General features: G+C 42.9%; 1 protein-coding gene across 8 annotated transcripts in view; it reads right to left on the reverse strand.

The window, feature by feature from the left end:
• tenm2a (teneurin transmembrane protein 2a) overlaps positions 1-16246 on the reverse strand; it is a 227807-nt gene that overhangs the window by 80124 nt on the left and 131437 nt on the right. The window lies entirely within an intron of this gene.

The raw sequence follows: 16246 nt of genomic DNA on the forward strand, positions 1-16246 counted from the left end.
AGGTCAAATAAAATATTATGGAACCTACTGCATAAATTTTGGCTATACATCAAGGCAATACTCATACACCTCCATGATTACAACATTTTTATATTCTTTTACTTAACACTATGTGTTTCTAGTTGTGGTCATTAACTTTAACCTTATGAATCTAGAGTCAAATTTGCCAAAAATGCTTTCAGAGGCATACAGATATTAAATTAGAAAATTAGAAGCACTTCGTGAACCATCGCTAGTGTCAGTGCTCCTGGCATTGAGAAGTAGATTTTTGAACACAGAAACTGGAGGGTTTTATTCTCGCATACTTTTTTAACAAGGGCCTACAGATGAATACAACATTCAATGAGGCCATATTCTCGAGATCATAGAAAAAAAATATTCCAAAAATAATATATTTGCACATTTCTCCAGAAGTATATAATAATTTTGGTAGGGTCACAAAATATAACTTGGGGACATTCTTTGTTACATACCACCAAAACAGGCAACTATGTTTTTTTATTTCTTTTTTATTTAAACTGATATGTTGTGTGGCCACTGTGTTTAATTTTAACTGCTGCTTGTTATTATGCCAATGAATGAATGGACTCAGTCTTTGAGCATGAATGTATGCGTAACATGTTGTGGACTAAATGTTTGACGGAATCGGGATTTTTTTTTTTTTTCAAGGCTGACTGTGCTAAATCCAGCCACGCTGGTGGCTTTAATCAATTAGAATAATTCACTGTTCAATTGCAAAATATCTGATAAGTATTACTATTGTACCTACAATAGTAGTTGTATCTTTAAATCAAAGTTTGCAGTGTGATACTGTCCCCAAATAGCTGTATGGCCATCACACAAAGTGAGGTTAATTATGAGCCTGCTCTTATTTAAGCTACAACAAGTAGGGAGGGCACACCCAGTAAAGGACTTCATTACTGCCTCTGGACAGGGGCAGCTTGCTCTTAAACAATCCTGTGTGTGTGCATATATATTTGTGCGCGTGTACATGAGTGTGTGTGAGTGTGTGTGTGTGTGTGTGTGTGTGCGCGTGTGTGTGCGCGCGTGCGTGTTAGTGCTGATTTTCCCAACCGCACCAGTACAGTAAGTATTCTCAAGTAACAAATCATAATCTCCATCTTTCTTCACTCTGGATCTGCTCAGTTAAATGAGAGACTTCCTGCCAGTGGCAAAGCCCCGCCTCCGAGGTCAGAGTCAGTGATGTCATCCAGAATGAGACTGTGTGGCCTTTGGAGGCCCCTAGAGCTTCCTGTGGCCTGGCCTTGTCATAACTGTTCATCATCAGGCCATCAGTCTGACATACGGGCTGCCATGAGGTTCAACCACCTGCAGGAACTCTTGTGGTGAGTTTGTCCAAGACTTTGAAAATATCAGAAACCATCTGTACTCAACGGTGTGAGGGCTGCAACACCAGGGTGACTCTTGGTTTTTGGCTGTGCATGTGTGTTTGTGTATAGTCCTTCAACACACATTATAAGACCTATTTTAAGGGACAGTTTGATAATTCATAGCAGTACATATTCCTTTGTCCACTCCCAAATTTAAGTGGAAGATATACGGTGCCTAAATTTGTGTGTGTTGAGTGTAATAAGAGGACATCTACTCATGTCAGTAGTGATTTACATGTTCTCTTAGGAGGAGTTGACACACAGTTAATAAACCCTCCACCTGACAGCTGAACCCGATTGATGTCAATGTGTGTAAACAACATCTATAGTAAAACTTGTTCCGTGACCCACAGTGTTTCAAATTCAAAACCAGTTTTTGCTTATCATATTAAATAGCAAACTTGAATCAGCTGAATTTGTGTCGACGCTCTGATAATCATCATGCAAAGACCTCCTTGTCAAAAAGTGTAGTTCACAAAGTAATGCAAACACACGGTTGGAGTGTGAACCTGACACCGCCCTTGCTCTCCTTCCTCCCTTTTTTTTCTTCCTCCTTTCATGCTGTTTTTGTCCTCTACAAGTCTCCTGCAGTTCTTAAAGGCCGAGATGGCACTGTGGGAGTCTGATCACTGCTGAGTCCACACGCACTCACACACGCATGCACGCACACTTTCTTTTGTGCTACAGAAAAGAAGTAAAAAAAACACACTGCACCTTTGGAAGTGTGTCTGTCAAAATGAAATTGCCGACTGCAACTACAAGCCTTTGAGGAATTGAAAACTAATTTCTACAATCACCATCCAGGCAGGTAAAGAGGAGTGTGTAGTAAGACAGTCTCCACCAGGTTAGGCAATAGACTTTCCCTCCGTTTGCAGCTTATTGTTATTGTCTTGACAACAGTTTGTTGCTGAGCTTGTTGTTGTTCCTCATTCCTCTAACCACCCGTCGCATCTTTGCTGGGATAATCCTTACCTCTTACTTCCCTTCGAACTCCAAGCAAAGTCGTTTCTCCTCGAGACCCCCCACTGGGGAAAAAAAAACTTTCAAAGCCAGCCAAACAATGAGTCACACAACACACATTCCTCTATGAAAAGACACAAAGACACACTCCCGCAGAGGAATATCAAGGAGCATAGAACGGACATAATAGCTTTCAGATAATTATTCATAAAGGTGACTTTTGTGTGAATGCCACCAAGCGCTAAAGCTAAGCAGCATGGGATGAGCCCGGAGTTAGTCACAACACAAGCAGATGACCTACATTATGGTCAGGCTGACACACACACACACACACACACACACACACACACACACACACACACACACACACACACACACATATGCAGATTCTGTGACTCCGGCTCATCATAACGTTTCAATTAGCGGCAAAGGACAGTCTGGCCACACACTGATGGCCATGTCTCCCATATGGGGTTACTGCAGTCAAACAGGCAGGCGGCTGGACGGACAGAGTGACAGACGGGCCGATGGCCCCATGCTGATTAATTCTGAGAGATGACGAGGGCGGGTTGAAATCAGAACACACTGATGGGAATAATCAGAGGCAGTGAGCTGTACTTTTCCGAGAATTACAATATGGTCACCGAGAGCATAATATGGCTGTTCGCTCTTTCAGTTCCTCTTAGTGTTGTACCCGCAGCTGAACAGCTTTACACTTATCTCACTACTCCCTCTCCTCTTTCTTTGAAAACAGTTTCTCACCTGATCTCCCCCTTTGCAATTTTGAATGCACATCCTGCGTGAACCCGGTTTTGTTTGTAGCTGCTGGGATAGAGGCAGCACCCAGCAGCAACGTTGACAACAACAACAACCATCCCGAAGGACCAGGCGGGAGGAGGGCGGCATTGCCCCTCCATGATCTCTCCCTTGAGATCCTCCTCTTCCCCTTATTTCTATTCCCAGTGTTCTCTCCATCTCTGGTTTCCAGATTGGGGCTTTATCCTTCCCGTACGGAAGTCGTTACAGAGTGACTGTAGCGTAAAAGAATCAATAAAATACGGCAAGGACAAACTAGATTTCTCCTTCTGTCTATCTGCTCACCCCCCTGTCCGGACCTCTACTCATCTCTCTCTCATCTTCCCTCCATCTCTTTCTCCCCATCACCCTCTCTCTGGTGGAGGATAGTAATCCCATTAGGATCAATATTCCAGGCGAGTGAGCATCCTTTCACTGCAGCAATTACAAACCTTTAGAGACATAAAGGAGAACATTTCTTCACAGCTTAGACCATCAATCAACTGTTTAGCTTCAGAGCCAAAGGATGCTGTGTGTGTGCGCGTGTGTAACAGCATGTGTGTGTGTGTGTGTGTGTGTGTGTGCATGTGTGTGTGTGGGGGGTTCTTTTTCTTTTTTTTAATTCAAGAATTGTTAGTGAAATGACTGTTGGGATTTTTCGTCTTACAGATCCTATTATGGGTGTATGAAAACATGAGAGAGCTTCTTCCCGTCTGGCGGAGCAACAAGGCCCCATCGTCTCCAACACGAATGCATGTATTAGCATTGTCCACAGTGGGATTTCACAGACAGCTAATCTCAGTTGTTTAGCCAGGGGTTAATATTTCATGCTTTCACTTTATCAACCCTCCGTTTCTCAGCCCCTCCACCCTCCTCCTCTCCTTCCTCTTCACCACTAGCCTGTGAAACATGCTTTTATTTCTGCACCAAACATGCTGATTTAACAATCTTTGAGCAACTCTCCATGACAGCTCAGGAGCATTTCTATGATTGTAATTCTGACAAAAAAAAAGATAAAGAAAAAGGAAGAAAAAAGATTTTCACAAACATAAATAGCCCAGCTAGAAATCCCTCTCTCGCTGAGGACTCTCTCCTCCTTTCTCTGTCTCTAATGAGGTGGCGTGACTGACAGGAATGGTGAGGGCATATCACTTCTCATCTTGTCAGCTCTGCGGCCACTTGTGCCCCTCAATGTCACAGGGCTGCTCTTTGCCTGGAGGCCCCTGGCTTCCATCTATATAACTGCTCTACAACCCCCATCTGGCACGTCTCGCCCTGAGACAAAGTCAGCTTCAGTTGGTGTCACTATGGAAGCAGAATTGGTGGCACACTGCGGAGCCCACTATGGTTACGATAAAGCTAAGACGACTACCAAAAGCACTTCATCAAAGGGGACTTCATATACTCTCTCAGCAGTGAAAATTTAATCTGCGTCTGGGTCAAAATTTGTTAGAGAGCATAACAATTTAATCAGTTCTTTACTGGAGCAGAAAATAGAAAATGTTGTATTGTAGGACAGATGCGGCAGAGTGTGTTAAAGTGGAAGTCATCTTAAAACAAATGCTAAAGGCTTATAAAAACACCCATACAGTTTCAGAAAATGACAGATCCAAATGGCTCGCTATTTTTATCGACCATTCAGAGCTGCATCATAGCCTGTGGCTCACACTGTCAGAAAGATCATTGTAATTCTTTGGCATGAAAAAAATTCAATTAGACTATCATTAGACCAGGCTGATGATGAGGTTCTGTTTATCGTTAACTGCACATTATTCGATTCTTCATTTAACAGGCAGCGCCTCATTTACTGATGATCCATTTAACAAATGCTTTTCTAAAAGTTTCTTTTGGCTCAATTTGTTGAGTTTTTGAAAGCATTTGTCTGGAGCATGCACAGCACAGGAAATCTGAGCAAATTTATATGTCTAAATTAAGCTGTCTGTTTTATGTTGTGCGATGATGTCAGTTTCAGTCAGAAACTCAGTCATGACACGTAAATAACAAAAGGGGAGGCAGGTGGTTGACTGTTGGATTGCTGTGTACGGTTCCCCCAAAAGGCGGATGGAGCTCGATGTGCGTATGGATGTATGGAAGAGTGTTAGCGAGAGCAGCAGAAGGGGCTTGATGGCACTCCTGGTAGTGGATTAACTGGTACATTCCTAACAGAAAGCACTAGCAGGAGAGACGAGGGCTGAGTCTAAAGCCGAGCCATCACTCCGTGAGAGAGAGAGGAACAGATTGACTTCTATACGGCCAGCACTCTCTGTTCTTCTTTGCCTTCATCCCATCTCTATAAATCTCCAAATTCTACCGCTCCCAGAAAGCACTCAACTGCAGTTCGAGCTGCACTTGGAAGTGTGTGGGCCTGAATTTGGCTTTGCACCCTTGTCTGTCCTCTTCACCAGTTCGCCTGCTGGTGAATCCACCAGATGCAGCTAATGTGCATCCCTTTTCCATCAAATTATCTCACTTCCAGCATGCTCAAACTCAAACCGTCAGAAAATCCACACACTCACACCAAAAGTCCCCATGATCATCATCTCGTTCCTCTAAAAGCCCTGGGGACCAAGTACCCAAGCTAACAAGGGAACAGGGGATAAAACTAGAATGGTAGGAGAAGTGGAGCGAGGGTGGAGCACATCTTTCCTCTACATCAAACTGTGCATATTTTCTTCTCTGCTCTCACCAACTCCCGGAGGACATCAGTAAGCCAAACCAAAGGCCTGCTGTTTCTGTTTACACTACAAGAAAGGAGACAAAATCAAACTCATTTCAGTAAAGACAAATTATTTCTCCTTTGATACTCTTGTCCTTGAAGGCAAGATGCACTATCAAAGATGCCTAGTTGAGGACCTAAAATCCTGCTCCCATACCTTCAAGGAGCTAAACACTGGTTTGTCAAATTAGAAACAAACAGTAAAAGCACGCTGGTCATTCCAGGACATGGCAAAGGCAGAGAATAGAGCCACATCGAGTCATAGTTAAAGGAACTTTTTGGATAATGCTTTTATTTGCTATCCTAACTACAGCCAGAAAATATAAAGAACCCTCTCTCCTCTGTGGGTGCATTAGGGAGCTGAGAGCCATAGAGACCTGCAGACTGCTAATTAGCTTAGCACAATAAAGTGTCATTGGTGGAAAGTGTAGGCATAACTTTGCAAGAAGTCCTCTCCAAAATGATCCTGTCTGCATTAATAATTTGCATAAATAATTTCAAATTGTGATGTATGATCATTTTCAAATCAGATACATGGTCAGACCTACTTTTCTGACAAAGAAAAAACTTTGCTTGAGATATTCAGTTCCACTTATCGCCCAGAGAAAGAGAAAAGCAAATAAGTTGGTGTGTTCATGCCCACAAGACAAATTTGTAGGAAATAAGGACATGGAAATTCAATTGGAAATCTATAATAAGGACACATTCAAAGCTCTGTTTGCCTATATTTTTAAAATTTCCATTCCTCTCTGCTGCATGTTAAGTGAGCACATGCATGTGTACAGTATATGCTGGTGAATAGATTTGTGGTGACAGTCTGGCAGCCTCCATCAATCCTGCATCTCTTGTCAGATGGCAGGTCGACTGACTGATGTGGAGATGAGCAGCAGTGTGGAAAATGAGAGCAGGGGAGCAGGAGGAGGACGGAGAGGAGAGCAGGTGTGAGGAATGGAAGGTGCGCAAACTGAATGAGGAGATTGGAGAAAGGTGAATAAAAGAGGGATAAAAGATGGATAGGGGGCATGAAATGTTGCCTGTATTTGAGCTGGTGACGCAATCGGAGAAGATTGTATCCTGCTAAAGATGGATTGAAAGAAGGAAATTTACAGAAGAATTACAACTCAACCTTATGAAAATAGTTTAAAAAGACAAATCTGTTTTAATAACTTCTGTGTGTGTGTTTGGGTATTTGGTGTGTCAGCAGGAGCTGGCATAGGTGAGTGGCAGGGTGTAATTCGAAATGTGACCTATTGATTGGCTGAGGTAAGATGTCAGAGCTCAGCACTGGAGAGGGTGGAGGCTGGTGGGACACCACGGGACAAAATGGCTTCCTTTTCTCATTTTCTCATCTGTATATTTATTTCTTGTTAATTTAGTTTCACTCAGATTTCTCCACTTGCCAGCACATCCAACCTGAGTATCTGTGACAGATAAAATCTGATTATTATTTGATTATAAAATGTGGTTAAGGTATCAGCGCCTGAGGGTTTTGCAAAGTGTTATTAAATGAGAGGAGGAAGTGGGCTTCCCCAGATTGACAATCCAATTAAATGACTTTGTGATGTTAACGGCGTCTGCAGACCACCCAGGAAAACAACAAATATATTACATTCTGCCCTACATACGCAGTGAAAAACCCCTTTGATTTGGAGCAGCTTTGAAGTCTGTGCAGTCAGTTGTGAAAAAAAAATATCAAAGCCATTACACTATAGCATAAACACTTATAAACAGCTTATATCGTCCTTTCCAACTTGGATCCTCCAGGCACTCATCTATAAAAGGTGTGCGCAGACACCAGTCAGCCTGGGTGAAAGAGCACAGCTTGACCTTGATGTTGTTGCTTGGATCCCAGAATTGTCGATAACAGCAAGCAGTCCGAATGCATTCCACTACAACTCAACCTATAGAACTTGCTACTGTCACTCCTCAGTAATGACCCACCTCGTCTGTGATGCTATGCTTGCAAAAGAAGAGATCAGAGGAGGAAGAAAAGAGGATGCCTATAGACAGACCAAACAATTCAAATGCCACGCAGGTGATTGATTAGCTGACCTGACCGGGACTCCTGCATCAATGAGATGGATCATGAAAGAGCATCAAAGAGAGGGGTTTTGTGTGTGTGTGTGTGTGTGTGTGTGTGTGTGTGTGTGTGTGTGTGTGTGTGTGTGTGTGTGTGTGTGTGTGTGCTTGCATGTGAAAGGTCCTTAATGCTGCTGTAAGCAGCTGTTTATAGCTGATCATCTCTATTGATGTTGATACTTAGAGGAGAGGAAAGGAGCTCTTCATCATCATAACTACCTAACAGTGATCAGGACAAGCTACACTTATTCACTCCTTATATTTAGTACAGTAATGCACTCTAATTTGTATAGAACCCACTTAATCATGAGTGAGGAACCAGGAGCGAGACGTGCGGACATTAGCAGCCATTTTCAAAAATCAATTTGTATTTCATAATATTTCCCTAACCCTAATCAATAGTTTTTTGTGCTTTAAACTGAAAACAATTTTGCTTCCACTTACATGTCAAGCACATTTTAAGCCAACTGTTGATGCAAAAAGGGAAAGGATCATTAACTGGTTTGGAGTGAATAAAATGTTATGCAATGCTGACAGAAGACATTGGTAAAGGCACCGTTCTGCACAGCTGTGGCTGTAACAAAGAGAGTAGAAGAGCTGTCCATCAGCAAAAATGAGCAATGCTTTTGAGGAACAATTTGGAATTCTACTTTTCTGGCAACTATGATCAGTAATGTTCCATGAAGGCTTTGGGAAAATATTGTAAAAGATACTTCAGAGGATTTTTTTTTCCACTTCCTGTTTTGCACTTTATTTCATAAAAAGACACAAACCACTAGAACAGGGAGTACAGCCATTTTTAAAAAATTTTTTTTGCAAAACTGGGAAAGTTTTTGAATATGATACATCAAAACCTGTCCAGTGTTTTATTTTCAACTGAAAATAAAAGAAAGGTCCAGCCTTTTGTCTGAGGTTCTTACTGCAGGGATTTGCAAACCAATTGCTCAAATTGCTGGACATTTTTTTTGGTTTAAACATGAAAAATTGTGCCTAACATCATCAAATATTTCATGACAATACACTGATTAAGATTACACAAAGGTGATGAAATGTAATCAAGGTGAATGGAAATTTTGGCATTGAGCCTTTCCCTGAACTCGATGCATAAAAGAGTATAAATCAGAATCCCTCTGCCTCTGCTGTATGGATTTTTATCATTTTTTAGAAGTCAGTCTCTTTCCCCAACTTTGTAGAAGCATGCTATTAAATCACTGAAGGGCCTCTTTAAAATCTGTACGTGCTCTTAAGTGAGTGGTTGTTTCACAGGCGTGATTGCAGGAATCTGCAGACTTGACACTGGAAGTGATATAAGTTCCCCCTGAAGTATCACCATTTGTGAAAGCAGATGGTTACACACAGGCAAAATATATTGGGTGCAAGAATGAACAGATTTTATTTGCGCAGAGCAGAGTCAAGTGCATCCTTCCTTTTTTCCTGTAAGCCTTATGTTGCACCACGTATCCGACAAAACATGCATGTTCCCTTTATCTGCGTCTTCAGATTATGTATTTCAATGCCGTTCCTTCCAATATCTGCTTGGCTGCAACAAACCCGTGTCGACCAATTTATGCAGAGATGCATTGTCCCATACGGGGCCCATCTCAACAATCAAGGCTACCTGATGAGACCCTGTGGGAGATGAAGGGAGGGGAGGAGGGATGAGGTAGGAAGGGTATGTACAAGAGTTGGAGCGGGAGGAAGATGAGGGTGGGGAGCAGGCGCCGAAAAACAATGAGGCAAAATCAGAAGATAAACGAGGCGCTATTTCAGTGGCAGGATTTATGTACTGTCAACATTACCCTCGCTATTAGGGGGGATCCAATTACTCTGCGCCTCTTCTCTCCCTTTTCTCTGGGAGTGAGGGGATAAGGGAGTAAAAGAGTGAAAGATGAAAAGAAAATGTATATCCAGGCAGACATGAACACCTCAGCATGATTTATCAAATTTCCAACACATATTTAGATACTACGGAGAGAGAGAGAGAGAGAGAGAGAGAGAGAGAGAGAGCGGGAGAGGAAAGGCACTCAAAAACTGAGTGAAAGAGACAGGAAGAAGCGGGATGCACAACAGCGTGGTGTAAGGGAACAACAGAGTAAAAGGACGTGACTGAATGCTTCTGTGCATATGAGAGTGAAATGGGGGTGAAATTATGAAAGGGAGAGAGGAAGGGGAGATTTGGAAAGACAGACGCTCCCTCTTTAATTGCATGCACCTCCGCTTTTAAACGGCTGATAAATTATACATGAAAGATGCTAAGACAATAATTATGAGCTGTTTTAGTGCAGAACAGCGGGATGAGGACAGACAGATCAAGGCGGAGGGAGTGGAAGGCTTGAGTCGGCAGAGCAATTCTCCACGGAAAAATCTCTGGAGATTGCGCAGGGTCTGGGAGTGGAGGAATCACAGTGCATTATGATATAATGGAGGCTACACAGCGAGTAAGTAGTGGGAAGTCTTAGTGAAGCTTCCAAACGGCATCCATACACAACAGCAGCATGGGTAAAAGGCTGCATATGCACTGAATTTCTTTTCAATAAAGTGCCCTCAGGTATGGCCCAGCAGCTTTGGCCCCTTTTCACTTTGTTGATGTGACCTTGCTCACAGCACTCTAACACACCAAGGATTGCTGCATTTACAACACTGTTCATAACTCCCTGAAGAATGTACTTTGTTCCTTTCCCTCCATCGATGCCCTTTATCAGTAGATTTACAAGAAGCAACGATATATTCTTTCTCTGGCCTCTGATAATCATTCTAAATCTCTATTAAACCCCCACCTTCTGGATAGATGGGGAGTGTCAGACCACATCTGGCGCCCGCACGGCATGTGTGTGTGTGTGTGTGTGTGTGTGTGTGTGTGTGTGTGTGTGTGCGTGTGAGCGAGAGGAGTCACAAATCTATAAATGAGAGAGTGAGGTAGAGGAAATGAGAGAAATACAAATTGACAATCGAGCAAAAACAAAGGGATGACAGAAAATCAAACATCTCTTGTGCACACACATTGTCGTCCACTCGTCAGCTGTGTGAATTATTGTGCGTGTGTGTGTGTATGTGTGTGTCTTTCCATGAGCCCTTTATCTTGTTTCGCATGGCTCATTCCAAAGCTGTACGGGAGCAGCCACTGATCACAGCAGCACTGTTGTGCCCTTAAGCACAGCCACTTAACCCAGGCTAACTCACTCACTCAATACACTCAATACCCAGTCGGGCAAAAATGGAGCCTGCAATGGCATGCTGCTTAGCATTAATGCTATAAAAAGACACTGAGCCTCACTAATGCCGTGTCCACAGACCATGTAGTTGTCATATCTGCTATGGCTGAGGGTGGGAAGCTGTGTTTGTGTGAGCCTTTTGTGCATGTGTGTGTGTGTGTGTGTGCGTGTGTGTGTGTGTGTGTGTGTGTGTGTATGATCATCAGTGCCTAGCTGGGGGCAGCGCGACACTGGATAGGACCATCAGCTCTGATGCCGATAGCATCTTAGCTCTAACTGCTTCTCTCTGCTTGTTGGATCAACACACACACACACACACACACACACGCGCACACACACAGAGACACACACTTTGAAATGAAAGGTCAATTTCTTGCCATGCCACTGGTCTGCCCAAGAAACCTGAATTGATTGATTTGACTTGATCCTACTGCAGGCTGAAAGAGAAAGACGGAGGGAAAGACTGACAGATGGACTGAAAGCACAGATAGAGCGAGATAAATACCAGGAAAAAGAGATGCTGAGGGACAGTCAGAAAAGTGAGCTTCATATTGTAAAATCTAAATGTGTAACACCTGAAAACATGAATTGTGAGCCAAAAATTCTGTCATTATATCGCATCATTAATGCCACAAACACACAGTGGTGTGAACCTGGCATGGTGAAGGTGTGCTCAGAGAGGTGCGATTGGATGAGATGGGATCACTCTATTCTAGTCATGGTGTTGTGTGTGTGTGTGTGTGTGTGTGTGTGTGTGTGTGTGTGTGTGAACAGATGGTGTTTACCTAGTAGCAGGTTGGTTGGATCACCTAGCCCCCCCCCCCCCCCCCCCCGCCCAACTGCCAACCATACCATTTTAGCAACGCCAACCATATAGCACGCTCACAGAACATGAACACACAAACGATCAGGCACACAGTGATGCAAAAGAAGGGAGGGTTGGGGTGGGGGGGGGGGGCTTCATGCATGCCACTCCTCTCATCTGAATGAGGGGTGATAACTCACCAAGCCGCTGTCGGGGAAAGGATGGAGATAAACGAGGGGTGACGAAATGAGAGAGAAAGGGAGCAGCGAGAGACAGCGAGCAGCAGAGATAGAGGGAGAATTGGGCCAGTGGTGTTTTTTTCTGGTCTGCAGTTATGTAGGTCACGTTTTCCTCCGACTCGGGAGGAGGAATTTGTAAATCTGACATAATAAGGCATTTGGCCTGCAGTGACGCTTCTGAAGATGGTGCGTCTTTCCTGCTCATTTTCTTTGCACCATTGCACAGCTAGCCAAATGCTAGCAGGTGATCAGAGGAGTCCAAATAGAGCAAGGGAGGATGAATGGTAGGAGGATTGATTAGTTTTCTTTTTCGCCAGGGGAGGGACATGTGAAAAAAAAAAAGAAGAATATTTGACTGGAAATAAGGTTACACATTCCTTGATGGATGAATTTCAGTGAGTTTTCTTCCTTTTCTTCACCTTTTTCATGTATGAGTTCTGAGGTAGAATGACAATTTCCTATCTCATCAATAATTCACTTGCGGCTTTGACCACTCCAAAACAAAACAGAGAAGAAAGAAAGAAGACGAGGAGGAAATCTTAAAGGGATGTTATCATAATGACTGTGTATGTGCTGTTAATCCTGACCCCACCCGTCACACACATGCTTGGTCACAAACACACACTGAGGGGCAGGCGGTGCTGTGTATGAGGCCTGACATTGCTCTCTAAGGACCAGCTTGTGTTGCTAAAATAAGGCAGTGTCTGAAAAGAGGTGGATTTCCCTTGAGTGGGGCACAGAAGAGCACTAAAAGCTAAGTGGAGATGAAAAAAAGCCTCTAGAACTGGAGGAGAGAGAGAGGATGAAGTAGACGGAGAGGAGGAGAGAAGGTCAAAGGCAGGAAAAAGATGGAAACAAAATCAGGAATCGGGGAGCTGAAAAAATGAGGAACGAATAAAGGGGGTAGAGAATATACAATTGGTACTACTTCAAAGCGTTGCCATGGAAGAAACTATTATACTATAGATTTGAGAATCGTAAGCCAAAACCTGAAAACTGTTGACACACTTTAATCCTATACAGGATGGGCTTTGATTATCTACAGATGAGGTGCTGTGATAAAATGACTAAACAAGGTGTATTTTAAAATAAATGTGTCAAGAAGTTACTGCTCAGAGGACATAAATAAAATATAAAGAAAGATTTATTGACACAATAACCGTATAATTGTTGGTGCAATTTGTTTATCGATTTACGGTGTATTGACCATTGTGAACATTTTCCGCTTGTGTGCGTTGAGGTGGTAACCATCTACACACGTAATTGAAAAGGAAATTGTAAAGTGTATAAATAAGGATACACAATGCGTATTTTCATCAGATGATGGAACTACAGGCGATGTCATGCATGGCCGTAACACAGCAGAGGAAGAAGAGGTCTTTTTTTTCTACAGGAATCCATCAGAGAAAATGGACAGCGGTCTTGAGGAATTACTTTCAGTTGGCCAAAGACTAATTATTCTTTCATGCTATCTAACATTGGCCTTGCTGCGTGCTGTTTTAGTGACAAAGTCTTGGAATATCTGGGAAGATGCCGACAGATTCACTACGTCAGAGCGTATCTGACAAAAATGGTTTCTCCTTTTTTGTGCATTTCGGCTAAAAAATTTGGGAAAAGGAAAAACAAAACACTGCATGATTGACATATTTTAAAGACACATTTTTCAATAAGTTAATATATAATACTTAATAATAGTTTACATTTCCCTTAAACTTCTCTAATACCTCAAGTTGTGCATAAACACAGATGCGTCACTAGAATCTGAGTTAATAGATGATTCAGTGAAATATGACTGAGAGGCACTGAGGATGAAAAGGAATGCTTGTGGCACTAATAAAGCAAATAAATCTAATATGCTTCATCAAGTGCACATGGTCTGACATTGAGTGGGTGTTTTGGCTAAGTTGTGAAGTACTTTACAACCTGGAGTAGAAGCTGTGGACACGCAAAACAAGGGAGTTACACGAGTAACATGACTGAGAGCTTTTTACTCTCTTCAGCGCTCCACCATATGATGCTGCGCTTCCCCTCCTGTTTCTATCCTTCTGTTTCTGCATGGTTCTCTTGCTCGCTCTCGCCGTTCCGTCCCAAGCCCTCTCTCTCTCTCTCTTTTTCTCTGCCCCTCCATCTGTGCTTGTGTGTAGGTACATTCCTTCTCCATTAGCTGCTTTTGCTGCTGTAGCAAGGAAGGTTTGGAAAGGTGAGTGAGGAACGACGCCACGCAGCACCTTGTAAACCTATACTCAAAAATGAGGCAGTAAAAATAAAGAAGTTGTATGAAAACAAGCCTGGTTCACAGCAGAACTGGAACCAACAGCATAATGGCAGGATCAGAGCATTGTTTTATGTGTGTATGAATCTACTGCGAGAACATGAGGCATTTGTGGGTGGAAAACATTCAAATAAGCTGCTTTTAACTCAGAATAAAAACCCACCTTTTATACGTTCCACTAGGCCGTCAATCTGGCATGTTTTGATTTCCCACTTTATATATTCCACACCTTACTGACTTGTCTTGTTTGTTTGTTCTCAAAGATGAGTTTGCAGGCCCTGAAATTGACAAGTGGTGCTTTAAATGCGTGCAGCCTTGATCGGGTCACGCAGCTAATAAAAGAGAAAAAGAGGAGAAACGCTCCGTCAGAGAGCCCGAGGTTTGCTTTAAAATATTCTTGCAGGGTGGCTTTTATCAGCAGGCTTTGGTGTCTGCATTCAGCTCTGGCTACCAAAGTTGTCTTTTTCCGCCTGGCTATTCTAATGAAACGACAAGTCCCCTTTCTGTTGCCGATGCATCCTGGGTAATATCCTTGCTGTGTCCCCAGAGCGCCGTTTCAATCTCACGGTCGGTGTGAGTATGATAAAGTGCGATATGAGCGCATGAGCACTGGGGGAAGGAAAGAAATGTGGCTGTAAACAACCTCAACCTGTTCTATGTCTGCACCGGGAGCAGCAAGAGACCGAAAGATAGGGACGAGCCGAGCTGGGTGTGTTTGAGAAGCACTCCTCCTTCAGTCTCTTTACCATTCTCTGTCTGCAGCCTCTCTGTCCCTGTGAACCAGTGTGTGTTTGAGTGGGTGAAACACTGCCACAGTCCTATAGCCTCCCGTGAGACACTACTTCAAACAGACTGGAGAAGCACTGCCAAGGGTTTGCTTGCTGGCGTTTTTTTTTTGTGTCTGTGTGTGTATGTGTGTGTGTGTGTGTGTTTACGTGCGTCTATATGAGTGCATTCATAAGCTTAGTGTGTCTATATGATGCCTCAATGTACCCTTTTAGTCTTGCTCTGCTAGATTTTTATTTTAGTTAATTACTTAAGAAGTAAAGAGATTCCAGCATAAACTGTCATTAAAGTGGCACTGGAAAACACCCTTTTTCCTCCTTCTTAAACACTCATGACGTTTGTACACATACACATGCACACACGTGCGCACGCAGCATTAGACAAATCCATGGTGTCTATTACGCTCAAGGTCCTCCCTGCTGTGAGAGACATATTAAAACCAGGATTACTCCAAAACAATTACAAAATGGTACCAACAGACTCCCCCCTGTTGCTGTGTGAGTGTGTGTGTGATCACCTCTGTAACCTCATGTGGGCTTTTAACTAGAAACACGGGTTCCTTTGCTCACATTGCCTGGAATGTTTTAATAAATACTTGGCAATTGTTGGTGAGCGAAGGCAGCAAGGACCTTGAAGTATTATGCCGCGCTAAATAAACAGCACTTTGAACGCTGAAACGGCATTGACTCGAGTCTCATTACTTTTGAAAATGTGCCGTTAATAGCACTGTGTGCAATTAGCATTGTTCAAAGCAAAAAAAAAGAGCAATTTGACAAATAAACAAATACACGAGGTGGAAAATTGATTTGCTCTTGTAAAGGAATCTGAAAAATCAACCTGAAAAGGCCAAAACAATAATGATCCACCAGTTAAACTCCTATGCAACACCCTTCTCATCCTCTTCTCCCCTTCCATGTTATTTTCCTCCATCTCTGCGTGGAGAAGAGCAACTTTACTGTTGCTTCTTGCCAGGTACATTTGCATATTTGTA

The sequence above is a fragment of the Aulostomus chinensis genome, chromosome 13 (genome assembly GCF_037954235.1).
Source record: "Aulostomus chinensis isolate RoL2024-O1b breed Wild chromosome 13, RoL_Achi_v1.0, whole genome shotgun sequence".
NCBI classification, from domain to species: Eukaryota; Metazoa; Chordata; class Actinopteri; order Syngnathiformes; family Aulostomidae; genus Aulostomus; species Aulostomus chinensis.